Below are 22,801 nucleotides of genomic sequence, written 5' to 3'. Positions count from 1 at the left end.
TATTAAACAAATTATATTTATACATCTCTATACATATCATTTCTATATGATTCAAAAGAAAGAGGCTAATTATTTCTAGCAGTGTAAAATGAATAGCTTCATAATTAGCTTCAGGGCATTGAATCAGAAAAGAAAAAGAAAGCTGATATTAAAAGGCTACAATAAGAAAAAAATCATATCAGACTTTTTAGATTTTATTTTAAGGAAAATTTCAAAGCACTCAACCTATTTCTCCCAGAATAATAGCTAATTATTGGGAGTAATAGTATACTCTTGAATTTTGTAATACCTTTCAGGCTGCTAGGAGATTAGGATCACTGATATACCAGCCACATGCCCTCTATCCTGCATAATCATTGGGCAGTGAAGGTACTTGTAGCCAAAGCACATATTTCACAAGTAGGATCAATTTTAGAGTGTTGAATTTTATTTAGTGATTGAATGGAATTCTGAATCATCTAATCTAAAGCTTCCTTTTATAGATGGAGAATTGAGGTTTGGAAATGTTAATCGACTTGCCAAGATCAAATAGATACTAAGTTGCAGTGATATGATTCAAACTCAGGTCCTGAGACTCCAAGTTCAGTCTCCTTTCCTTTGTATCTGGTGACTTTCTATCTTTGGGTATTCTTGGGGTAAGGAATAGCTGGATTATTTATATCCTAGCTGTGTCTTTCAATTGTTGTTGCAATGCTCTGGGCTGGATGGAATGAGGGGCAATTCTGGTAGTCCCAGGGCCTGATTTCCTTTTACTTTAATCCTGCATTATGGACATTGTTGAAAATTCAGGGGAAGATGGAAGGCCCAATATTCTCAAAAAAAAAAAACAGTTTGGAAGTCAGTACTAAAGTGTAAGTTGGATTTGGAGTGGGCTCATGACAAAAATGAAGGGAATACTAAATTACTAAATCCAGATATTCAAAGGAATCCAGAGAATGAATTTGTCCATTGATATATTTTTATATAGTTATTTCTGTCTTACCTAAGAGCTAACATTGCCTTCCATTTGGAGAATTCACAATGGAGTGGGTATTATAGAGAATTCTAGCAGTAATGTGGTTCTATGCTAAAGTGGTAAGAAAAAAAGTTTTGTACTGCCTATGAGCTAAGAATTGTTTTTGTGTAAAATAAAATTTTATTTAAAATACAGGACCAATTTTAGCTTACAAAAAGCAGTGTGCCAGATGGACCTCAGGACCACCACTGACCTGACTGAATAGTGGTATAAATATTCTCTTTGCCCTGAGAAAGTTAAAAATGAATTAATAAATCTCTTTTATATTTCTAAGTCCCTATCCAGAGCTTGCATTCTGGCAAACTACCACATTTTATAAATCTATCTCCCTTCTCAGGATGGTACTTCTTCTCCACTGTATTCAACAAAAATATAAATAGGTGAATAATGAAAGAGATTAACAAAATTTGTCACTATCCCCAATTTGAGACAAATTAAATTGTTTAAATTTAGAAAAGTAAACAAACTTTTAAAATGACAAGAACAAACCTGGGGACAGGGGAACACATCAGGCTTAGAAGTCACTGAAAAAAGGACAAGGGAGAAGAAAAATGAAAATTTGCTGATGTTTCTCTTTAATTCTAATTTATTTCTATAATTCATCTATTTCGTGTCTTGTTGATGCCTCTTAAGGTATTGCTTTAGCCTTAGGAATCCCAGAAGCTTCCTCCCTCCACTACTTCTGCCTCTCAATTCCAATGAAGTTTCCTCTTTCCATGTTTCCCTCTGCTTCTCATCTTCTCTTAAATCCAAAGTTGTTTGACACTGTCTTGGAGCTTGTCCTTAATAAGATCTAAATGGACAAGGGAATCCTAATAATGGCATATGGTCTTCACTGATTACAACAAATGCCAATATTTTAAAGGATCAGTTCAATGAGCTCTATAATTTAAAGAGATAACAAACTATACAAGTTGGAAAATAATTTGTTGTCCAAATTAGGACATTTTGTTTAAACAGATAATACAATGAATTAATATATTAATGCCTATATTTGGTACCACAATTACAAATGGACAATGAATTTGGTGAAAAATTTGATATGAGAAAGAGAACAAGGTAGATTGCTGTTGGCAAATGATAATAAAAATTATACTGAGTTCCTTGAGAACAGGAACCTTTCATTTGCTTTTGCCTTTCTTTACCTTGAGAACTGAGCAGAGTCTGGTACATAGCAAGTACTTAACACATGCTTATTGATTTGACTTGACAATAGTTGCGTAACACTTTAGTTTTACAAAATGCTTTCTATACAACAACCTTGTAAGGAAGATAGTGTGAATATAACTATTCACATTTTACAGATAAAGAAATTGAACCTCACTGAAGTAAAGTGATATTTCTACTGTTATTCAATCAGTGTTAGCCATGAGATTTGAGCCTATGTTTTGTAACAGCAAGTCCAATGCCTTTTTTGCTATAATTCACTTCATCTCAGTTTGCAGGAGAGAGGAGGATGAATCCTCTTGATGAAAATGACTTTAATACTTGTACTTTAATATTTATATAGAAAACATTTTATACAATCAATTCTTTTCATCATAATGCCCCTGTGAGCAAATACTATTATCTCTATTTGATAGAAGAAGAAACTGAGATTCTAAAGTAATATGAAAAATGAAAGAAGTATTTTATATCTGGAAGGGATCTGAGAGATCATCTAGTTTAATGTCATCTTGTTGATGAAAAAGCCCCAGTCTCTGGTAGACCAAACAAGATCATGCAGTGGTATGTGGCAGAATTAAGCTTGGACTAGTTTGGAAGAGAACAACACTGGGTCTAAGAATATAGATTCTGATAACTCTGTCAGTGTCATAAGGGCACCCATAAGAGTGGTGATCCCATTTTCTTTTCTGCCCATACTTTATGAAAAATGTATCAGTATTCTAGACTGATTCCTAAGTATCTGAGACTGACTAGGGAAGACTGACTTGATAAAGGGAAGTTTACTATTGACTTGAGGAGAGAATGACACACCTAATGCTAAGAGATAAAGGGAAATTGGAATCTGAAGAGATGGAGTTGAATGGCAAATTGTGTTACACAGAAGATGTGATAGATCTTTGCAGTAAGGGGATTTGCCTCATTGTGATAGGGATTTGCAAGATTTCTGGGCTAGAATGAATGAGTGTTAAAGGGAAGGTCTAGATGGGATTTGCTTTATAAAAATCTTCAGAAAGAAGGGGGAGAAAGCAATAAATATTTCTATAAAGTCTACTATGTGCTAGGCAGTATGCTAAGCACTTTGTCTCACAACAACCATGTTAGTTCTGCTGTTAACACATTTTACAGTAGAAAAAACTGAAGCAAAGATTAAGTAACTCACTCAATGCCATAAAACTCGTATGTGCCTGAGGACAGATTTGAACTCAGGACTTGATGACTATAGCCACAGAGTTATATCCACTGCTACATAGTTGCCTAAAGAAGAAAAAGGAAAGAAGGAAACTTTTAATTTTTGTCCCTTCTTTTGTTAGGAGTTCTGGCTGCTGCTATTAGTTTTATTAGTTCAATGAATAATTAAATGTTCATGTTTCATTTGCTGCTACTAAAATGGGCTAGTTAGCATAGGGGAGCCAATTGGTTATAGCTTTGGCTATATGATTATAATCATGGATTTGCTAAATCTTGTGATATGTTTCAATGTCCTTGGCTGTAGTCATCACATGGTCACTTTATTGCCTGGTAGTATTTCATGAAATAATATTCATTAAATATACCATAGCTATTTTACCTATAAGTCTAATAACAAGATAAGGGCAAATAATTAATAATTATAATTGTAACAGTAATAATAATTCAATTACTTTTCTGTTTGAAAGGGAAGAAATTAACAACCATATGGTTCTCAAGATTTTATTTTCAAAGGTATAGTTTTATGGGATGACATACAATAAACATTTAAAACCCGAGATTCCATACTCAAAATATGTAATGACAAAAAGTGACCAACAAAAATAAATTCTATTTAGTATAATAATTTATCAAAAAAGAATGATTTCCCTTAGGTTTACATTTTCAAATGTAGGCTCAGATGAAACTGAGCTTCTGATTCAAGGCATTGAAGTAACTTCATGATAATTTTTCATAGTTATATCTCAAATCTTATAAAAACTATGATCATGGCACCAAATCTTAAGACCCTCAGATCAGAAGTTGTCAGAAATGTTTTTAATGCTTAGATTTTTTTTTTCCTGGCTATTTTCAATTTGTGAACCTAAAAGCTCTTCAAAATTCAGGTATTATAACATAACCTCTTAGAGAGCACCACTCAATTCTCATATTTGATACAAGTGTAGAAGATACAAAATGAGTGCTGTAAGACTCACCTCCCTGGGGTGTGCCTCCATTAGTGGATAATGATATCTAAGTCAGCACTGAAGAGGTAGCACTCAGTGTATCCTTACTTCCTGAAATAGTTAAACAGATACTGACTGATCACTTGTCAGGGGTTTTGTCAAAGGTGTTTCTACCCAGGAACATATTGGACTAGATGACCCCTGATGTCTCTTCCAATTCTGACATTCTGTGATTTTTCATAGCATCTCTTGGGTAGTTGGTATTCACATGAAGAGAAATCATAGAGAGACTTCCAGGGGGTGAAGCCAAGATGGAGGAGTAACTAGAATAGCAGTACCATTTTGCCTCCAAAATCCTCTCCAAATAAGAATAAGATATCACCACAAAACAAATATAGGAGTAAAAGAACCAACAGAGACAGAGGGAAACAATCTTCAAAAAAAGAAAAACCCAAAAGGTAGACAGAGATCATCTGGGGAACTGAGGTGAGAGGGGAGCAGAGCTAGCAGGAGGCATAGGAGTGAGTGAAGAGCAAGCCAAGAGCAAACCACACCCCCTACTGCCCCACACATCTGCTCTCACAGCTTCTGAACTTAAGCCAAAGCTAAGTTAGACCCTGAGATCCTGCTGGGTAAATAGTGGTTCAAGCCAACTAATACCCCTTAAAAGTGCAAACCTGTGGAGAAGTCTGGAGTCCCAGCCCAAGGAAATCTGGGCTGAATGGGGTCAATCCACATGCTTCAAGAGTGAAGCCAGGAATTCTAGTCTGGGCTTGGGGTGAGGACATAATCCATGATTTGGGGTGAGGACACAGTTCTCAGGGGAAGCCATCCAGGGATCTTTTTGAGGAAAACTAAGGGTGGAGCTCCAGGACAAGACAATCAAAGGTGTGCCTAATTGAATGTAGAACATCTTGAGAGCAAAACCTTGAGCCTAAGCCTGGGGCTAGAATCTGATCAGCACCTGACCTGATCAAGTTCAGACTGAGATCAAAAGCTTACACTCAAGCCTGAGGAAAAATCTTTAAACTATCAGCATTTTAAGGGTCAATTTAATCAGCAGGGGGAGGGGACTCTCAGAGCTCTCAGCCTTAAGACCATCTGATAAACTAGTAACAACCCAGATAATAAGCTGAAAATAATATCAAGGAAGGACTGAAGTTTAAGAGTGTCCCCCAACTCCCCAGAAAACAGAGCCTAACTATAATTTAGATAGAAAAAATGAGCAAACAATTAAAAAAGCATCTAACTCTGAAGACTTTTTATGGGGGCAAAGAACAAGGTGCAGACACAGAGGGGGACAGTGAAAGCAAAGGAAACACACCCAAAGTCCAAAAGAAAAATATAGATTGGACACATATTCTGGAACAACTCAAAAAAAGACTTCAAAAACTAATTATTATAGGTAGAGGAAAAGTGGGGAAGAGAAGCAAAAGTGATGCAAGAAGAAATGGGCCAATTGAAAAAGGAGAACCAAAAACTGACAGAGGAAAACAAGGACTCAAAAATCAGAATTCACCATCATGATTTCATGAGAAATCAAGAAACAATAAAGCAGAATCAAAGGAATGAAAAAACAGAGGAAAACATCAAATATCTTTTTGAAAAAACAACTGACCTAGAAAACAGGTCTAAGAGAGACAATCTGAGGATTATTGGATTACCTGAAAGCCATGATGAAGAAAAAAAACTTTGGATATCATATTACAAGAAATTATCAAAGATAACTGCTCAGAGATCCTTGAACAAGAAAATGAAATTGAAAGAATTCACTGATTACCTCCAGAAAGAAATCCTCAATTGACAACTTCCAGGAATATAATAGCCAAATTCAAGAGCTGTGATAATGAGATAAAAACTATCTTGCCCATTCTCAAATCTAATCTCCAAAAGTGTAAACAACTCTACTTAACTCTTAAAAAAAAAAATATATATATATATTTTGCTTTCCCTCATGATTTTGGCCCTGCAATTGGGGTATACCAGTATACCAAAGAACACTGGGTTTAGATTTGGGATTTCTAAGTTTAAATTGAATTAGAATGTCTGTGACCTTGCTAGAGCAACCATGAATTTTTTTTTTAAGAAAGTAAAATGGACATATACATTAAGAGCTGTAAAATTGTTCCTCCTGATGACCTAAAGATCCCATTACTAGGGGTAAGCCTTAAAGGCAAGTACTGAGAGAGAGTCAAAGATGTTTATATATGAAAATATTCATGGAAAATTTGTTTTTTATGACAAAATAACTGGAAATAACACAAATGCAATGAATGGGAAAAATGGCTGAATAGACATATTTGAATGTAATAGATGTTATTGAAATGANATATATATATATATATATATATATATTCCTTTCCCTCATGATTTTGGCCCTGCAATTGGGGTATACCAGTATACCAAAGAACACTGGGTTTAGATTTGGGATTTCTAAGTTTAAATTGAATTATAATGTCTGTGACCTTGCTAGAGCAACCATGAATTTTTTTTTTTAAGAAAGTAAAATGGACATATACATTAAGAGCTGTAAAATTGTTCCTCCTGATGACCTAAAGATCCCATTACTAGGGGTAAGCCTTAAAGGCAAGTACTGAGAGAGAGTCAAAGATGTTTATATATGAAAATATTCATGGAAAATTTGTTTTTTATGACAAAATAACTGGAAATAACACAAATGCAATGAATGGGAAAAATGGCTGAATAGACATATTTGAATGTAATAGATGTTATTGAAATGAAAAATAATGAAAATATAAATAAGGGGACTATATATGAAAGGGCAAAAGAAGAAGAAAAGTGAATAAGAATAATATATACCATGATTACACTTAAAAAACCAGCTACAAAATAAAGAGAAAATTTATTCAGTTAAAACAAATCAAAGGGAAATCAAAATCAGAGAATATTTTTATTAGCTTAATACATATATAATGTATATTTTTTTAAAAATATAAACAATGTGGATTTATGATTCTGCATATCATCTTTTGCATGCATTTGTTTAAATATTTTTAGTGGTTGTGGTGGTAGTTACTAAGTATATAATACAAAATACATAAAATTATATATATGTACATATATAATAATGTCTGTGACCTTGATAAATGTCAAGAGAGTTCCAAGGAAGGAAAAATGTGGGTAGAGGATGTATGTTTCTCAGGGCCATGGGCCTGCTGCCAACAAATCTATCTCACTCCTTTACTTTGAGACTCAGATTACATGAAAGCTTGCCCTTGATATTGCCTGGGTTCCCTTTTTCCTTATAAATAGGAACATACTTTCTCTCTTTTTCATGTTATATTTCCATAAAACAAAATGAACACTTACTTACATTTTAGGGGGGAAAAGTTTTTATTGTTAATCATTATAAGGAAATTGTCCTATGTAGCTTAATCTTGCTCAAGGGATCACAAATGCAGTTCCGGTTTGGGATTTTTTAAGAATCTGACTTGAAGACATCTGAAGCATCCCTGATTAGTGGTGATGCAGGTCCATGGATGGTAGATGGGGGAAAAATAGATGCTGGAGCTTGTTGGGGGGAAAAGGTCAGCCAAAATAAATTCCCAAGAGTGCCATAAGCAAAAAGGGGAAGTGGTTGGACAGCAAAACAAAAATGGGATCAGAGAGCACAAACAGAAGCGGAGTTAAGGGCCAAAGCAGAAAGTAAATCAATGAAATCTGAAACAAAGCCCTGCAAAAAGTTATGCTAAGATCCCATAGCAATTTGTTACCTTCAGTTAGCTGGGAATGATTCCAGGCTTTTAAGCTAATTTCAGATTGCCGAGGCTGACAGAATTCTTAGTCTCTTTTTGATTTTGATTTCTAGTCCTTTTTCCACTTTGGGGGCTATTTTTGTTTGGCAAAGGACACTACTCCCTTAACTGGCCCTACAGTTACTGTGCCTTGGGTTTCATGTAATGTATCATGCAATGATTTTTTTTTACTTATCTTGTAGATTACAATAACTCTGAGTCCATTTGATATACTCCCTTTGCCCTACATCCTCGGATAAGAAATGCCTTTTCCAATTTATCCTCTAAAGATATGAGTATAGCCCAAATTAGTATGCCCAGACCAACATTGTTTTCCAATAATACTGTCAATGAAATATAACCCAATTTCATCATTTAAAGTTACCAGATCCAACTGTAATGCCATTCAGCTGATTTTTCATTTGTAACATTATTCTTATGTAATTCAATGCTCCCCTGAAATATCATTTACCTAAAATAGTGTTTTCATGGAACCAATTAGTGATGTTAGCAGGGTGTGCCTGCACTGACAACATATAATCACTACAATGATTTGAATTTGTAAGCCCAATTATATTCTATCCTAATAAAGATAGAGGCAGGATTGTACAAATTCTTTCTTGTACCCTTGTCATTGAAACACAATTTAGTAATGAGGGCACCTAAGTATGAATGTTCAGATAATTAATTCAAGTAAAGTTAGAATGGAAATTCAAATGAATGGCTATTCTACTGAGACATATATAGTCATAGTTTCTTTGCAATTAAACTTAAATACAAAAGAGACTGGATTTATTTTCAGAGTCATTAGTCTGGCAAGAAAACAAGACGTTAGTCTTGTCAATGGCCCCTTTCTTGGTCAGAAGTGCATCAAAACTGTATACTCTTCCAAAATCCCCAGAAGATTTTATATACTTTCTTGATAACACCCTATAATGCCCAGTACTTGAAATAAAAGAATTTTCTCTCATTTGAACTCAATCCTTTTTGCTTCAGGGTAAACCTATTCTTCATCATGTATTCAATAAAGAACAAATGTTAGCTTTGTCCAACTTCTATGATCTCTCTTACAGAATGTCTACAATATTTTCAGCTTTTCTTTATAAATCACCTTTATATTTTCTTTAGTGTTCTCAAGATCCTCTTAAAATTGAATACAATGATCCAAACAAAAAGGGGAGGGGAAGATTGATTATAATAGTTGAAAATATTCTTGTTATAAATGTTATGTAACACACCTCTATTCCCCCTTTAAATCCACTTTTGTGCTAAAATCCATTATTACTCCAATACTTTCTACCCCTCTTCTCCCCCCCCCTCTCCCTCTGTGTGTGTGTGTGTGTGTGTGTGTGTGTGTGTGTGTGTGTGTGTGTTGCTAACAGGAGTCTTTTTTAAATAACCTGTTCAATTTTTTTTCCTGACATTTCAACTATTAGGGGATTAGAATTTAAGACAGAATTCATAAGGTGCAAGCTAAATGTGAGTATATAGTATATGGTATCATCATTCCAGACAATAGAGAAAATAATACGTCATTTGTTTTAAAAATTTCTTATGTACTTTTATATCTCTCTCTCTATTTTTATATATGCAAATGTGTGTATGTATAACATATATTCTATGCATTATATATTTACAAAAGCATATTTGTGTACCTATTTATTACATTTCTTAAGTACTTATTGTGTATAGAACTAAAAATTTTGCTATATAAAATTTTCAAAAGATATAGTCTTACTTTCATGGAGCTACAATCTAGTAGGAGGCTAAGACACCAGCTTAGTTAATATAATATAAAATTATAATAGTAATAAAAATAAAAATATAACAAATTAAAATGGTGCAATGTGACAATATAATATGGTTTGATGCATTTCTGAGCCATCTAAATATTGAATTATCCCCCTTGGAGATGCAAAGGGACTTGAATCTATGAGGCAGTAGAATTGGCACACGAGTGCCCATCATATGGGTGGCCTACCACATAGTTGAGAGGAACCTTTTTTTCCCCTGGTAACGTGGTTAGAACTTTCTTCATCATTAAAACTTCCTGAGTGAGCCTGATATGTGAGAGTCAGTGGGCAGAGAGAAAGTCAGAGAAGCTGAGACCAGACCAGATCTGGTGGTCTTGGCTTCTGGATGGAGATAGATTAGATGTAGTAGGCCAGTGATAGCAAATCCATGGCACGCATGCCAAAAAAGGCACGCAGAGCACTCTCTGTGGACACAACAACAGTTGCTCACCAGAGTTCCTTACTAGAAAGCCAGAGGGACTCAGGGTAGAACTGTCCCCCTCCCCTTCTCCATGTGGACATTCCTCACTTCCTCGCCCCTCTGCTCAGCAGCCAATGGGAGTGCTTCCTCTCTCCCCTGTCTGGAATAACGGGGAGGGGGTCAGGTGTGTCACTCCATCTCTAAAAGGTTTGCCATCACTACACTAGGCACTTGCTGGGATGAGAGGTTTAGGACTTACTCAGCAAAATGGAGGCTACTTTCTTTAGGAATGATCTATATCCTTGCTCAGCTCTTACCCTTTCCTTTCCTTTTGGATTAATAAAAATATTAAAATCTACTGCCAGACTAAAATTTTAAACTTAGTAGCAAGGTTTCAATGATTTATGAATGAAATAATTTACACTCAAATTTAAATGCACAAAAAGCCTCCACTATACTCAGTCAGGGGAAGCTAGGTGGCACAGTAGGTAGAATGAATTAGGAAGACTCATCTTTCTGAGCTCAAATTCATCCTGAGACATCCTGGGCAAATGACTTAACCCAGTTTGCCTCAGTTTCTTTATATGTAAAATGAATTAGAGAAGGAAATAGCAAACCACTCCAATATCTTTGCCAAGAAAACCCCAAAATGGGGTCACAAGAATGGGGCATGACTGAATACAGCAAACGAGAGTACTGTCAGAGAGTTTTAATAGCATAAACAGTTCTGGCTACACAATCAATGGAAAGAAGACTGTTCCCAGCCATGTGGCTAGCCAATGAAGAATGCCCATGATCATTTTCCTGACTTCCAGAAGACAATCCTTTAAGTCTTTCATGTGAATGATACCAATTTAAGTGATATGTGCAAGTAACAAACAAACATCAAAATAGGGTAAATTCATTACAGAATTACAAAATAAAATGCTTTGTAAGATCTAAGGTAAAAATAATGACTAATATGGGACATCAGAAAATGCTTCAGAGTTTGGAATTTTAGGTGTACTTGAGCAGCAATTCAACAAATAAATCAGAGAATAAGGGCATTTTCCAGCTACAGGGTACCTGGTGTAGAAGGACTTGGAAATCTGAAGATATAGTGTGCTTGGATGAGAGGAAAGTATCAAATAGCCTAAAATTTTGGCATAGACATTATCAAACATCTTAATCAATTCCTATTCCCTCTCTACTTAAAGGGCTTTTCAAACTTTCATGTAATTAGCACAGTCAACAGATGTTATCTCCCAAAAGCCATTACAAAGAAGACAATCCTAGAGTAAGACTAAAAAGCTTCACTTGCTCAGTGCAGTTGATGTGGACATCAATGAAATGTTGCAGAGTCAAATAGCACAATTCTTCATTTGCCAGTTTCCCAGTGCAAAGCAACTACACCGTTGTTTAACGTTATATCGAAACAGGCTTTGAGCAGATGGAATCAGCAGGCAAAAAGCAGCAGAATGTGAGTGACAGATTTGTAATGTTTTGAAGTGGTGCAGAATAAGGTAAGAGGATGACAGTTTGGTTATTGTAGCCATGATAATAATATTTTGTATTTATATCACATCTTTTGTAGATAAGTACCAAGGACTGAAATGTTATCATATTAATGTTCATAAAATCTCTGGCACTTGCCTAGAATAAAAACCTTAGGGTGATATCTTTGCTGATTATTAATGCTGAGTGTTTATTGAATAATCATTAGGTGTGGGATATTACATATTAGACCTCAGGATATTACATTGACAGGTCGTGGTCCCCACCCTAGTGAATTTAGAGTTAAAAGTAAAAGATAAAGAATAAATGTGTAATCAATATAGGGCTACAGAGAGAGGCAGCACAGTGAATGAAAGGAGGGATAGCTTTGTAATTAGAGCACTTGGGTCCAAATCATGGTTCTGTCTAATCCCAGTGTGATTTTAAGTAAGTAACCCTGTTTCTCCATTTCCTCATCTGTAAAATGAGAGAATTAGATGAGATGACCTATAAGATCCCTTCTTGCTCTAAATTTGTAATCCTATTGAATGAATATAGACCTAGCTGGCTTATTCTGTATGTTCCATGTGATATTTCTTTTTTTTAAATGCATTTCCATATTTGAAGAAGGATGAAAATGGATAATGCATGGTTCACTGAAATGTTAAGGTAAATTCAGCATGTTTTCAGTGTTGAATATATTTTATTATATTTCATATAATTTTTTGAAATCTGCCACAATATGATAGTTCTCTACTTGACTTATCAGAATGTCATATTTCTTGATGTCAGCTAATTTACTATTTTTGAATGAATTCTACAAAAGGATGAGAAAGAAATTCAGTATTCAAGCCAGGTTTGTAGTTATCTGGGAAAGTTTCCCCCAAGCGATCATATTTGATTTTCTTTCAAGAATTAGAAAATATTTTGTTGAAAATTGTAAGAGGAGGAAAAAAATATGAAGTCTCTTTGAATATCTGAATAAACTCCTCTTTTAGTTGTAGGATGAGACTTGCCTTTTCCAGAAATAAATTTCAAACTCCTTGAAAAAACATAGCATGAAAAAGTATAAAGAATGTTGAACTATCAGTTAGGAAACCTGGAATCCAGCACTAATGCTATCACAAATTACTATATTTGCATTTACCTGGGGAAAGTCACTCTTTCAAAGTTTAATCATCTACAAAATAATGGAACCTGACTAAAATTATCTTTTCTGGCTCTAAATTTCTGATATTTAAGAGTATGGATGATTTCACTTTTGTCTTTTTTATTCCTAGCTCCCATAGAACAGGGCCTGACAAATAGGAGATACTTTATAAATGCTTATTGATTGATAAATTGAATGATCGCTACGGTCTTTTCTAGGTGTGAGATACAATATAGAAGGTAATGGAAGGTATCAAGGATAGGAAACTGACCTTAAAGGAAAAAAAAAAAAGAGCAAACAAACAAAAATCTGAATATAAATTTTGCCTCTTATTCATGTTAGAAAGCTATTTAAAGTCAGTGTGCTTCCAACAAACTTTCTAAGAATAAGTTGTTAAGTAGATGCTTAAATTAGTAGAATCTCCTTTATTGGCTGTCTCTACACCAATGAAATGACAGGTCTACCCCACCATCCAACGTCTTATTTCAGTTCAATATGAACATGCTTAAGATTTTTTTCATCCCTTCCTAGTACACAATTAAGTGAGGTTTATTTTAATAACTTTTGAAAAGCTGTTTGGGAATGCATGGATACTTGGTCAAATTAAATAGGAAACAAGCTGGAGTGTTGGGATTCAACATTTGAGTCAATAACTTCTAATATTTAAAAATTTCTGTCTCTCTCTCTCTCATTCATTTAATATTCCAGAGTTTGCATATGTATTTTAGAGTGCAGACAGAAGGTTTAAACTACCATCTCCTGCTTTAATCAATGCAAGAGAGTACTAATTTAATCTGACAGGGCAACCTACTTGTATATGGTACTTTTCATTTAGAAAAAAATATTTGAAGAAAGCTTAAAGAATGGGGAAAATGTAATTGGAAAATATTGATGTTTGCAATAGATACAAGTGATCAGTAAGAGATTTGCCATATGTTCACCTATTTCTTCCTTTCTACACATGAGTATCTTATGAGTCAAACTTTTATAATTAATTTCACTTCATTGAGAAATTTGAAAATAAGAAAAGGACTAATACAGTTAATGAAGGAATATTTACAAATGAGAATGAAAGATGTACACTGTCCAAACTGCTACATTTATGCCTCCTTACCTGCATTTCACACAACCTCTTTTCTCTACTTCCCACTGGAAAATGACTTAGAATATTGGAAACTGAGAGCCCTGGGAAAACATGTAATACAAAGATTTCTAGACTGAAAAAAGAAGACTTATGAGAGAGATAATAGCAGTCTTTGAGGATTTGAAAGGCTAGCTGTAGGTGAGAGATTATATTTGTTCAGATTGACCAAAGGCAGAACTAGGAGAAATGGGTAAAATAGGAAAGGGTTGTTTTTAGGTTTAATGTAAGGAAAAAATGGAAGAAGTTGTCTTGGGAAATAGTATGTTTCGCCTCAGTGGAGGTCTTAAAAGAAGAAGGCTGAAATACCACATGTTGAAGCTAGAATAGAGGGATTACATATATCGGTTATTGTTTATATTAATTATGTGTATATGTTGGATCAGAATGCCTATGAGAGTCCTTTCAGCTCTTGAATTCTGTGATTCTATGAGACTGTCATAATTGCTACAACAATATAAAATAGAACATGTTCAATATCCAATAATTCTCTCAATTCCTTCGTACTTGTTGCTTCCAATATTTAAAATAACCAGGCCTATCTTAGGTCTGTTAGGAAGTTTCAGAAATTTGAAAGTATTTGGCGTATAGGGTTTTTAGGTAGATTTTGATATATGCTTTCTGCAAAAGGAATTTATGTTTTAGGATGCCTCCCTAAAGAAATCACTAGATGAACCCTCAAGTTGTAAAAGTAGAATCAAATCACTCAGACTGGCCTAGTTAGCCCTAATATTTTGAAACTGAAACACAGAGAAAGACAAAAAAAATTTTTTTCAGTTTTTACATTCATATGGCATCCTTAAAATTAGAGTTGGAAAGGACTTTACAGATCCAATCTTCTCATTTTTTAGATGAGGAAATGGATACCAAGAGGTCAAGTGACTGCCCCAAAATCCAAAAAGTAGATAAGTACCTGAGTCAGAATTTGAACCCAAGGTCCTCTGACTACAAATTCAAGGTTCATTTCACTCAGTCACATTTAACATTTGTCAGTTTATTTACCACTAGCTGGCAGCTAAAATTTATTAATACTCTAATTAACAAAGATAAAGTTGGATTAAAAGATTGTCTTTGGAGGCTTCCAGGTCTAAATACAAACATTTGTAAAATATATGAAGAATTTATGACACAACTGTTCTCTCTTCTGATGAATATTAAGTTCCTTGAGAGTAGGAATTACTTATATTTTGTTTTTATTTCCCTAATGCCTACCACACTCCTTGATATAAAGTAGGCACAATGAACTCTAGTTAACTAGATGATAGAATTAAAGACAAAAAAGAATGAATGAATTAAAAAAGTATTCGTTTAACCTTCTGTCTTTAGTTCTGCATGTTTCAGCTCCACAGAACAAGATGTTCTGTGTGGAGATCCCTGATCTTTCCCCTACCTCCATCTTTCTAGCTTTCCCATTTTTGTTCTCTTCCTTCATTAGATTATAAGTTCCTTGAGGGAAGGGACTATATAATTTTTCTTTTTTGTATCCTCAACACAGTACATGGCATAAAATAGGCTCTTGTTAAATATTTATGTACATGCACAACTCAGAGATATTGTGGGTTCAGGTCTAGACCACTATAATGAAGTGAATATTGCAATAAAATGAGTCAGATGATTTTTTTTTGTTTTATCAGTACCTATAAAAGTTCATAATGTTCATATTATATTGTAATCTATTATGTATAATAATATGTCTAAAATTTACATATCTTAATTTAAAAATATTTTATTGTTAAATCTGAGCTATCAGCGAGTTGACTTTTGCTAGTGGAGGGTCTTTCCTTAGTGTTGAGGACTGTTGTCTAATCAGATAGGTGGTTGCTGAAGGCTGAAGTGGTCCTGGCCAATTTTGTAAAACAAAACGACAATGAAGTTTACCAAATTTGTTGACTCTTCTTTGCTTTACAGATTTCTCTGTAGGGTATGATGCTGTTTGATAGCAGTTTACCCATGGTAGAACTTTCAAAATAGGAGTCAATACTATCAAGCCCTGCCACTTCTTTATCAACTAAGTTTATGCAATTTTCTTCAATATTGTTATGTCTTAAGAAATAGTGAGGCCTGAGGAGAGGGAGAGAAACAGGGGAAGAACTGATGGGGAACAGTCAGAACATCCACAACATTTATCAGTTAAGTTTGCCTTGTGTTATATGGGAACTGTTTGGGGCAATTATGAAACAATTATGATGGTAACATCAAAGATCAGATATAATAATAATAATGAAAAAGTTTGAAATATTGGGAGGTTGACCAAAATGTAACACAGAGACTGATGTGGACACACGCTATTGGAAAAATGACTGATAGACTTGCTCCATACAAGGCTGACTTGCCACTAACCACTAACTCTCAATTTGTGGGGAAAAAAAAAACCAAAAATATTTGTAAGGCACTATAAAGTAAAGTGCTATAAAATGAAGTATGCTTGTAACCGAATTGAATTGAAGTGCTTACTATATGGAAAACATGCTAGGCACTGGAGATGTAATTAAGAGACTACAACAATAATTTCAACTGTTATAAGAACAATTCCAATATGCAATCAAACATTCCTTATCAAGCTTGAGAGCCCTTTCTCTCAAGGATCTAACATTCTAACTAACACGTATATAAGAAAATTGCAAGTGAGATGTATAAGCCCAGTGGTGCTTAGAGTGAGGGAGCAATGCAGATGGTAATGCATCTTCTTTAATGTCATTTCCATTGATAAAAACATATCTGTTTCTGGTGGTGAAAGATATGACAGAGACAAAAATCTTTCTCTTCTGGATCTTCATTAATTATAGTTGCTGAGGGGGTGCGTTCTAGAACACCTATAGAGGCACTTGCCAGATGGTGTCTGAACAAAGTTGCTTAGACTTCAGCTGGAAGTGAAAACAAGAAGATAATCTGGGGAATGCTTCTGCTCTTAGGGCTTGTGAGGGTCAGGATCCTGGGCTGCCTGCAATAAGGACTGAAGGGAGGTGATGGTTGAAGTGGTGACAGTGATTTAAACCTCCTGATACTTGTGGCATCATGTGATTCTCTTAATTTCCTTACTACTTCACTTAGACTGTTTGACCTGACTCATCAGGAAAGGTGGTATTGGTGTTTATGGAGATGGAAGGCCCCTCTCCACAAGGGTTGCTCGCATGATATGATCCATGATAATGACAGCTGAATGCCAGGCTCTAGAAAAAGGTATATAAAATATATTTTAATTCTAGATAATAATGATAATATTTAAACTTAGAATTTTTTTCATAATCACAGAACATCTTTACCAGGGTAATCATAGTATAAAATTATTTTACAAATATAATCAATTTCTAGTGGTATTTTGAATTGACCCAGATTAGTCAAAGAATACTATCTCTTAAAACTAAATGTGCTGGGGCAGCTGGGTAGCTCAGTGAAGTGAGAGTCAGGCCTAGAGACAGGAGGTCCTGGGTTCAAGCCTGGCCTTAGCCACTTCCCAGCTGTGTGACCCTGGGCAAGTCACTTGACCCCCATTGCCCACCCTTACCAATCTTCCACCTATGAGACAATACACTGAAGTACAAGGGTTTAAAAAAAAAAAACAAAAAAAAAAACTAAATGTGCTCCAAAAACTTTGTTAAGCAATTATGCTATTATGTTGTCCAAAAGTGGAATTTGTTTCCACAAGTGGCATAGTAGTTTTCCCATCCTTAGAGACTTTAAGTAAAGGCCATTTGTCATTTATAGTGAAGATTCTTTTCAGGTATGGTTTGGACTATGTAATTTCTGGAGTATCTTCAAACTCGAACATACAATTCTGTAATATTTATAACTAAGCTTATCTTGCAGTATTCAAAATATTCTAAGCACATAAATTTTCAAAATATTTCCATGAGGCAAATGTATCATTTGATCTTTCTATAAATATTATGCCATATTTCTTTTGAAGAACTTTATTGGATTTATTTATTTATTGGATCTAGTCAACAACAATTCATCTAGATCTCTAAATCCCATAATCCTACCAAATTACAATCTCACTCAAAGTCAAATTAACAATTAGACTCTTGAGTTTTTCTAACCAGAAAACATGAGTAAATGAAACTACACTCATCAGCATTAGATATCTCTAAAGTCATTATGTGACCCTTCTCTGTAAAAGAAAAGACATCCTTGAATTGAAAAGAAAGCTTCCTTTTGTCTAGTTCATTTTAAACTCACTAATGATCATGAAATACTAAGCAACTAATGGTGTGAAACAATTTTAGTGCTAATCAGACAGCACTAAGGGGGAAAGCTTGTGGCAAACTGGTTCTGATGACATCTGATCTCTGTGCAGTTTTGATGAGATCTGAATGTGAATGTCTAGTTACATCATTGAAGAACAGGAGAATTTCTTGAATGAGAAATTAAATTGCTATTTTATTTGATGTGGAAAAGTAAAGCTAGTTTAATATCACAAAATAAAGAATAACAAAAAAGAATGGAAATGATCCATTCAAATAATTTGCATCTGGATTACCAAGGTTAAGTTTACATTAAAACCACATATGTATATATGTTATGAATAACACAATTTCCAGTAAATTCATTTTAAAATGACTCTGCATAAAGGGTGTTAAATTGAAAAAAAATTAAAAACTTCTGGAAACCTGAGTCTCAAAATTATTGAAAGTTTCAGAGTGAATGGACCTTACATGGATGATAACCAATTCTAATTCACCTAGCAGACATCTGAAGAAATATTGAGTTCTCATGATAAACTCAAATTTTGTCTTCTACAATGAACCAAGGAAAAGACCCAGAATGTTTAGTCAAAAGAAAACTTTAAGCCTGAGGACCTTAGTTAACTGAAAAGTCTCTGTTCTATGTCATTATCAGTTTAGTGTCTGGAGGCAAAGAATTTCATATATAAGATGAAAAGTCTCCTTTTCAACACTGGGAAAGGAGAGACAGGCTACTTATTTTAAAGAAAATAAACTTTTTTTGCTTTCTTTGTTTTTGAAGAGAACTCCTAAGTTCTATACATGAGGATATAATTTGCTGCTTTTCTAAAAGAGTTATTTTTTTAAAAGTATTTAGCTTTTGAGCTAAAAGAGTGGGAAAGAACCTAATCTTTTCATGTGGAAGAGATGGGATTATAGTTAAGCATATAAGTAGAGGCAGAGTCTAAAAACAAGATAATTTCCTCAGTTACTGGATGAGTAAAGAATTATACAGAAGAGGTTATGTATCCTATATAGACTGGTAGGAAATGGGGCCTGTGAAAATATTAAAAGACATCAACAACTTCTTAATGTTAGATTTATAACCTTCCACACATATACCCTGGTGACGTGTCCTATATGTAACTTTCATTCACCACTTTCTATATTTACCTCTGCTTACATTGAATTCCATAGAAGGATAAAATACATCTTATGCAAGATAAACTGACCAATCTCATCATCAAGTTATTTAACTCAGTTTTAGATACTCAAAAACAAAAACTTTTATTTGATGTAGAGTAGAGCAAGAAACTTTTCCCAGAACTTTCTTTTATTGAAGGTTGGACCTGGATTCTCTAGCTAACTCGACACTTTCCTTCTATAGCTGTGTTTGGTTTGAAATTCCAAGGAAAATAATGCCTCCTGACAGTTTCCTTCTGGTGTCTCTTCCCATTTCCAGCTTCTTTCTGTGCCTTTTCTTCCCTCATTAGATTGTAAGCTCCATGAGAGCAGAACCTCTTTTTCTTTTCTCATTTGTATGTTGTCTTTCTTTCAAGAAAAGGTTCAATCTGGAGGAAGAGGGAGCATGTCTTTTCCTAGAAATATGTATAATTTTATGACAAAAAACATAAACGTTGAAAGAGAACTCTATGGTTTTTTAGAAAGACCAATTCAATTCATGTTCTGAAAGATATTTCAAAGATACTGAGATAGGTCTATACTTAGACATTAAAAACCTAACCAGCAAGCAGTTAGAACATACATATTCTGCTGGAAATTGTTTCTTATCTTTATGTCATAGAGTTCTTTGTAATTAAGCTCAGACTAAAGTGGTGGGAGAGTTAGTATATGATTTTCTGTTCACAGATGATTGTGTACTTAACGAAGCCTCTGAAGCCAAGTATGGATCGATTCTCTGCCACTTGTGCTGATTTTGGCCTGACAATTAACACCAGAAAACAGAAATTCTGTACTTTCTGGATGTGGACCACTGATTACAGTAAATGGAGAAATTTTGAATGCAGCGAATAAGTTCACTTACCTTGGGATATACATTCCAGGGTTGTCCACGTAGGTGATAAGATTAACACAAGCATTGCCCAAGCTATCTGAGTGTTTGAGAGGTCCTGGAGAAAAGTGTTGGAGAGAAGTATAGAGGGGTGTTGTACTGCCTATCAAACTGAAGGTGTACAGAGCCATTGTGCTTACCTCATTATCTCTGAAAGCCTGACCTTATAACCAAACAATTAGAACAGTTTTAGAGGAAATATATTCTTTCTTCTCTCTATTTCCCAACACTTTTCCTGATCCTGAAATTTGAAGCCAATATTCTTTTGAAATGGGAAACTACTGGCAGCTACAAAGAAGAGAAACTTCACATTGCTAGCAATATCAGAGGTTCACAGAGTGATAAGATCATTATGCTATTATACTTTCTGGGTACCTGGCCACTAGCAGATCAGGCTCAGATATTTCTGTCTGAGGACTGGATATCCAACTCTATTTGATATGACGATGTCTGGCACATGACTTGTGTTTAATACATTCTTGTTAACAACTTAGAAAAAGTTGAAAATGAGTAAATTATATTGAAAATACGAATATCAACCAATAAAAATTTATTACAGACCTACTATGTGCCAGGCATTGTGTGAAGCACTGAGGATACAAAAAAGGCAAAAGACTGTCCCTAACCTGAGCTTATAATCTAAGAGGGAAGATAACATGAAAACAAATATATATGAAGAAAGCTTTATACAGGATAAATAGGAAATAACTAAGAGAAGAAAGGTACTAGAATTAAGAAGGATTGGGAAAAGCTTCTTATGAGAAATATGATTGTAGTTGGAACTTAAAGGAAATGGGAAATTATTAGGTGGAGTTGAAGAGGGGTTATTCTAGCCTGGGGCAGCCAGAGAAAACGTCCAGAGCCAAAAAAATAGAATGGTTTGTTCATGAAACATCCAGGAAACTAGTTTCAGTGAATCAGAGAATGTTCAGAGGAGTAAGGCATAAAAAGGCTAGAAAAGTAAAAGTGGGCTAGGATATAAAGGTACTTGCATGCCAAACAGCCATTTGTATTTGTTCCTGGAGATCATAGGGAACCACTGGAGATTATTGAGTAGAGGGGCAACATGTTCAGGACTAAACTTTAGGAAAATCACTTTGGTGACTGAATAGAGGATGGATGAAAGTGGAGATAGACTTGAAGTAGACAAATCCAGAAGCAGACTATTAAAATAATCCAGGTATAATGTGATTGAGGGCCTCCACTAGAGTAGTGGCATCATGAGAAGAGAGAAGAAGAGAAGGAGGTACATGAAACTGGCTGGTCTTGGCAAACAGATTGGATATGGAGGTCAGTGAGAGAGAGTAGTGACGAATTAAGGATAATTTATAGGTTATCAGCTTGAGGTATTAGAAGAATGGCACTGGTCTTTAAGATAATAAAAGGGAATGGAGTTTGGGAGGAAAAATAATGAATTCTATTTTTGTCATGTCTCCTGGACATCTAGTTTTAGATTTTTGAAAGGGTTTTGGGGAAAAAAATCCCACGTCTCAAAAACAGAATTTTAGACCATTATACATCTGGCTTCCTTCATGTAAAACTAATCAAAACCCATCTCAAAATGCAAAGGATTATTCACTTTGTATTTTAGTATAATTGGACATTCAAGAATTGTCAGAGCAGCAGTCAGTCCTTTTTGTTAGTAAATAATCCCATATCTTTGATTTTCATGAAATTATACAATGGTGTAAAGATACTGGTAAAAATATTTTAACTATACTTAGTCCCTTACTAGGTGTACCAAAGGCAATTAAATATTATTTAAACAAAATTTTTGCCTCATTATAGTAAGTGATATGATCTCTGCCCTCTAAGGATTTATAATGTTAAGAGATATGAAGCATTTTATGGTCATCTGACCATTTAAATCTATACATCAAAATGGGGCTAAAAAATACACAGGAAGCTAAAAGGAAAGGGAAAAAAAGAGACTTTAAAAAGAGAACACATTTTCTTGTCAAAGACATTTAAATTTCTGATGTTTATGGTTTTTATTCATGAATGTGAGACAGGAAGCAGAGAACGAAAAAAAATGAAAGCATCATATTGGAAAAACAAGGAGGAAAAGCAAATGACATTGATACACAGTTTAAAAGAAAACCTTTATTTGTACAGAAATTTGTACAGAAAACTCATTTGTACAGAACACTATGCAGATAGTAGATTGAGACAAAACCAAGGCCCTTATTTCAAAGAGATTATAATCTATTGGGATGGAGAAGGGGGAAGAAGTGAAGGATAGTGAGATCTCATACTTATGCATATATAGAAGAAAAAGAGAAAATTTATACTGAGAAAATATTTGGCTAATAAATTAAGAGATGTGTAATTGCAAAGAGAAAAATATTTGATTCTTCTTTGAGTATATGCACAGATGTAAAATAATCGTAATTGATGACTTCTGGCCTTCCTATGTTTTGCCTTTTAAGACTTTTGACAAATGAATCAATCTTAATGAAGAGAAGTAACTTTTAAAAAAGAAAAAAATTTGTTGGTAAAACTGGGATGAATTCAATATAC

This window comes from Gracilinanus agilis, chromosome 3, assembly GCF_016433145.1.
Source record: "Gracilinanus agilis isolate LMUSP501 chromosome 3, AgileGrace, whole genome shotgun sequence".
NCBI classification, from domain to species: Eukaryota; Metazoa; Chordata; class Mammalia; order Didelphimorphia; family Didelphidae; genus Gracilinanus; species Gracilinanus agilis.
This window is presented reverse-complemented; position numbering follows the sequence as displayed.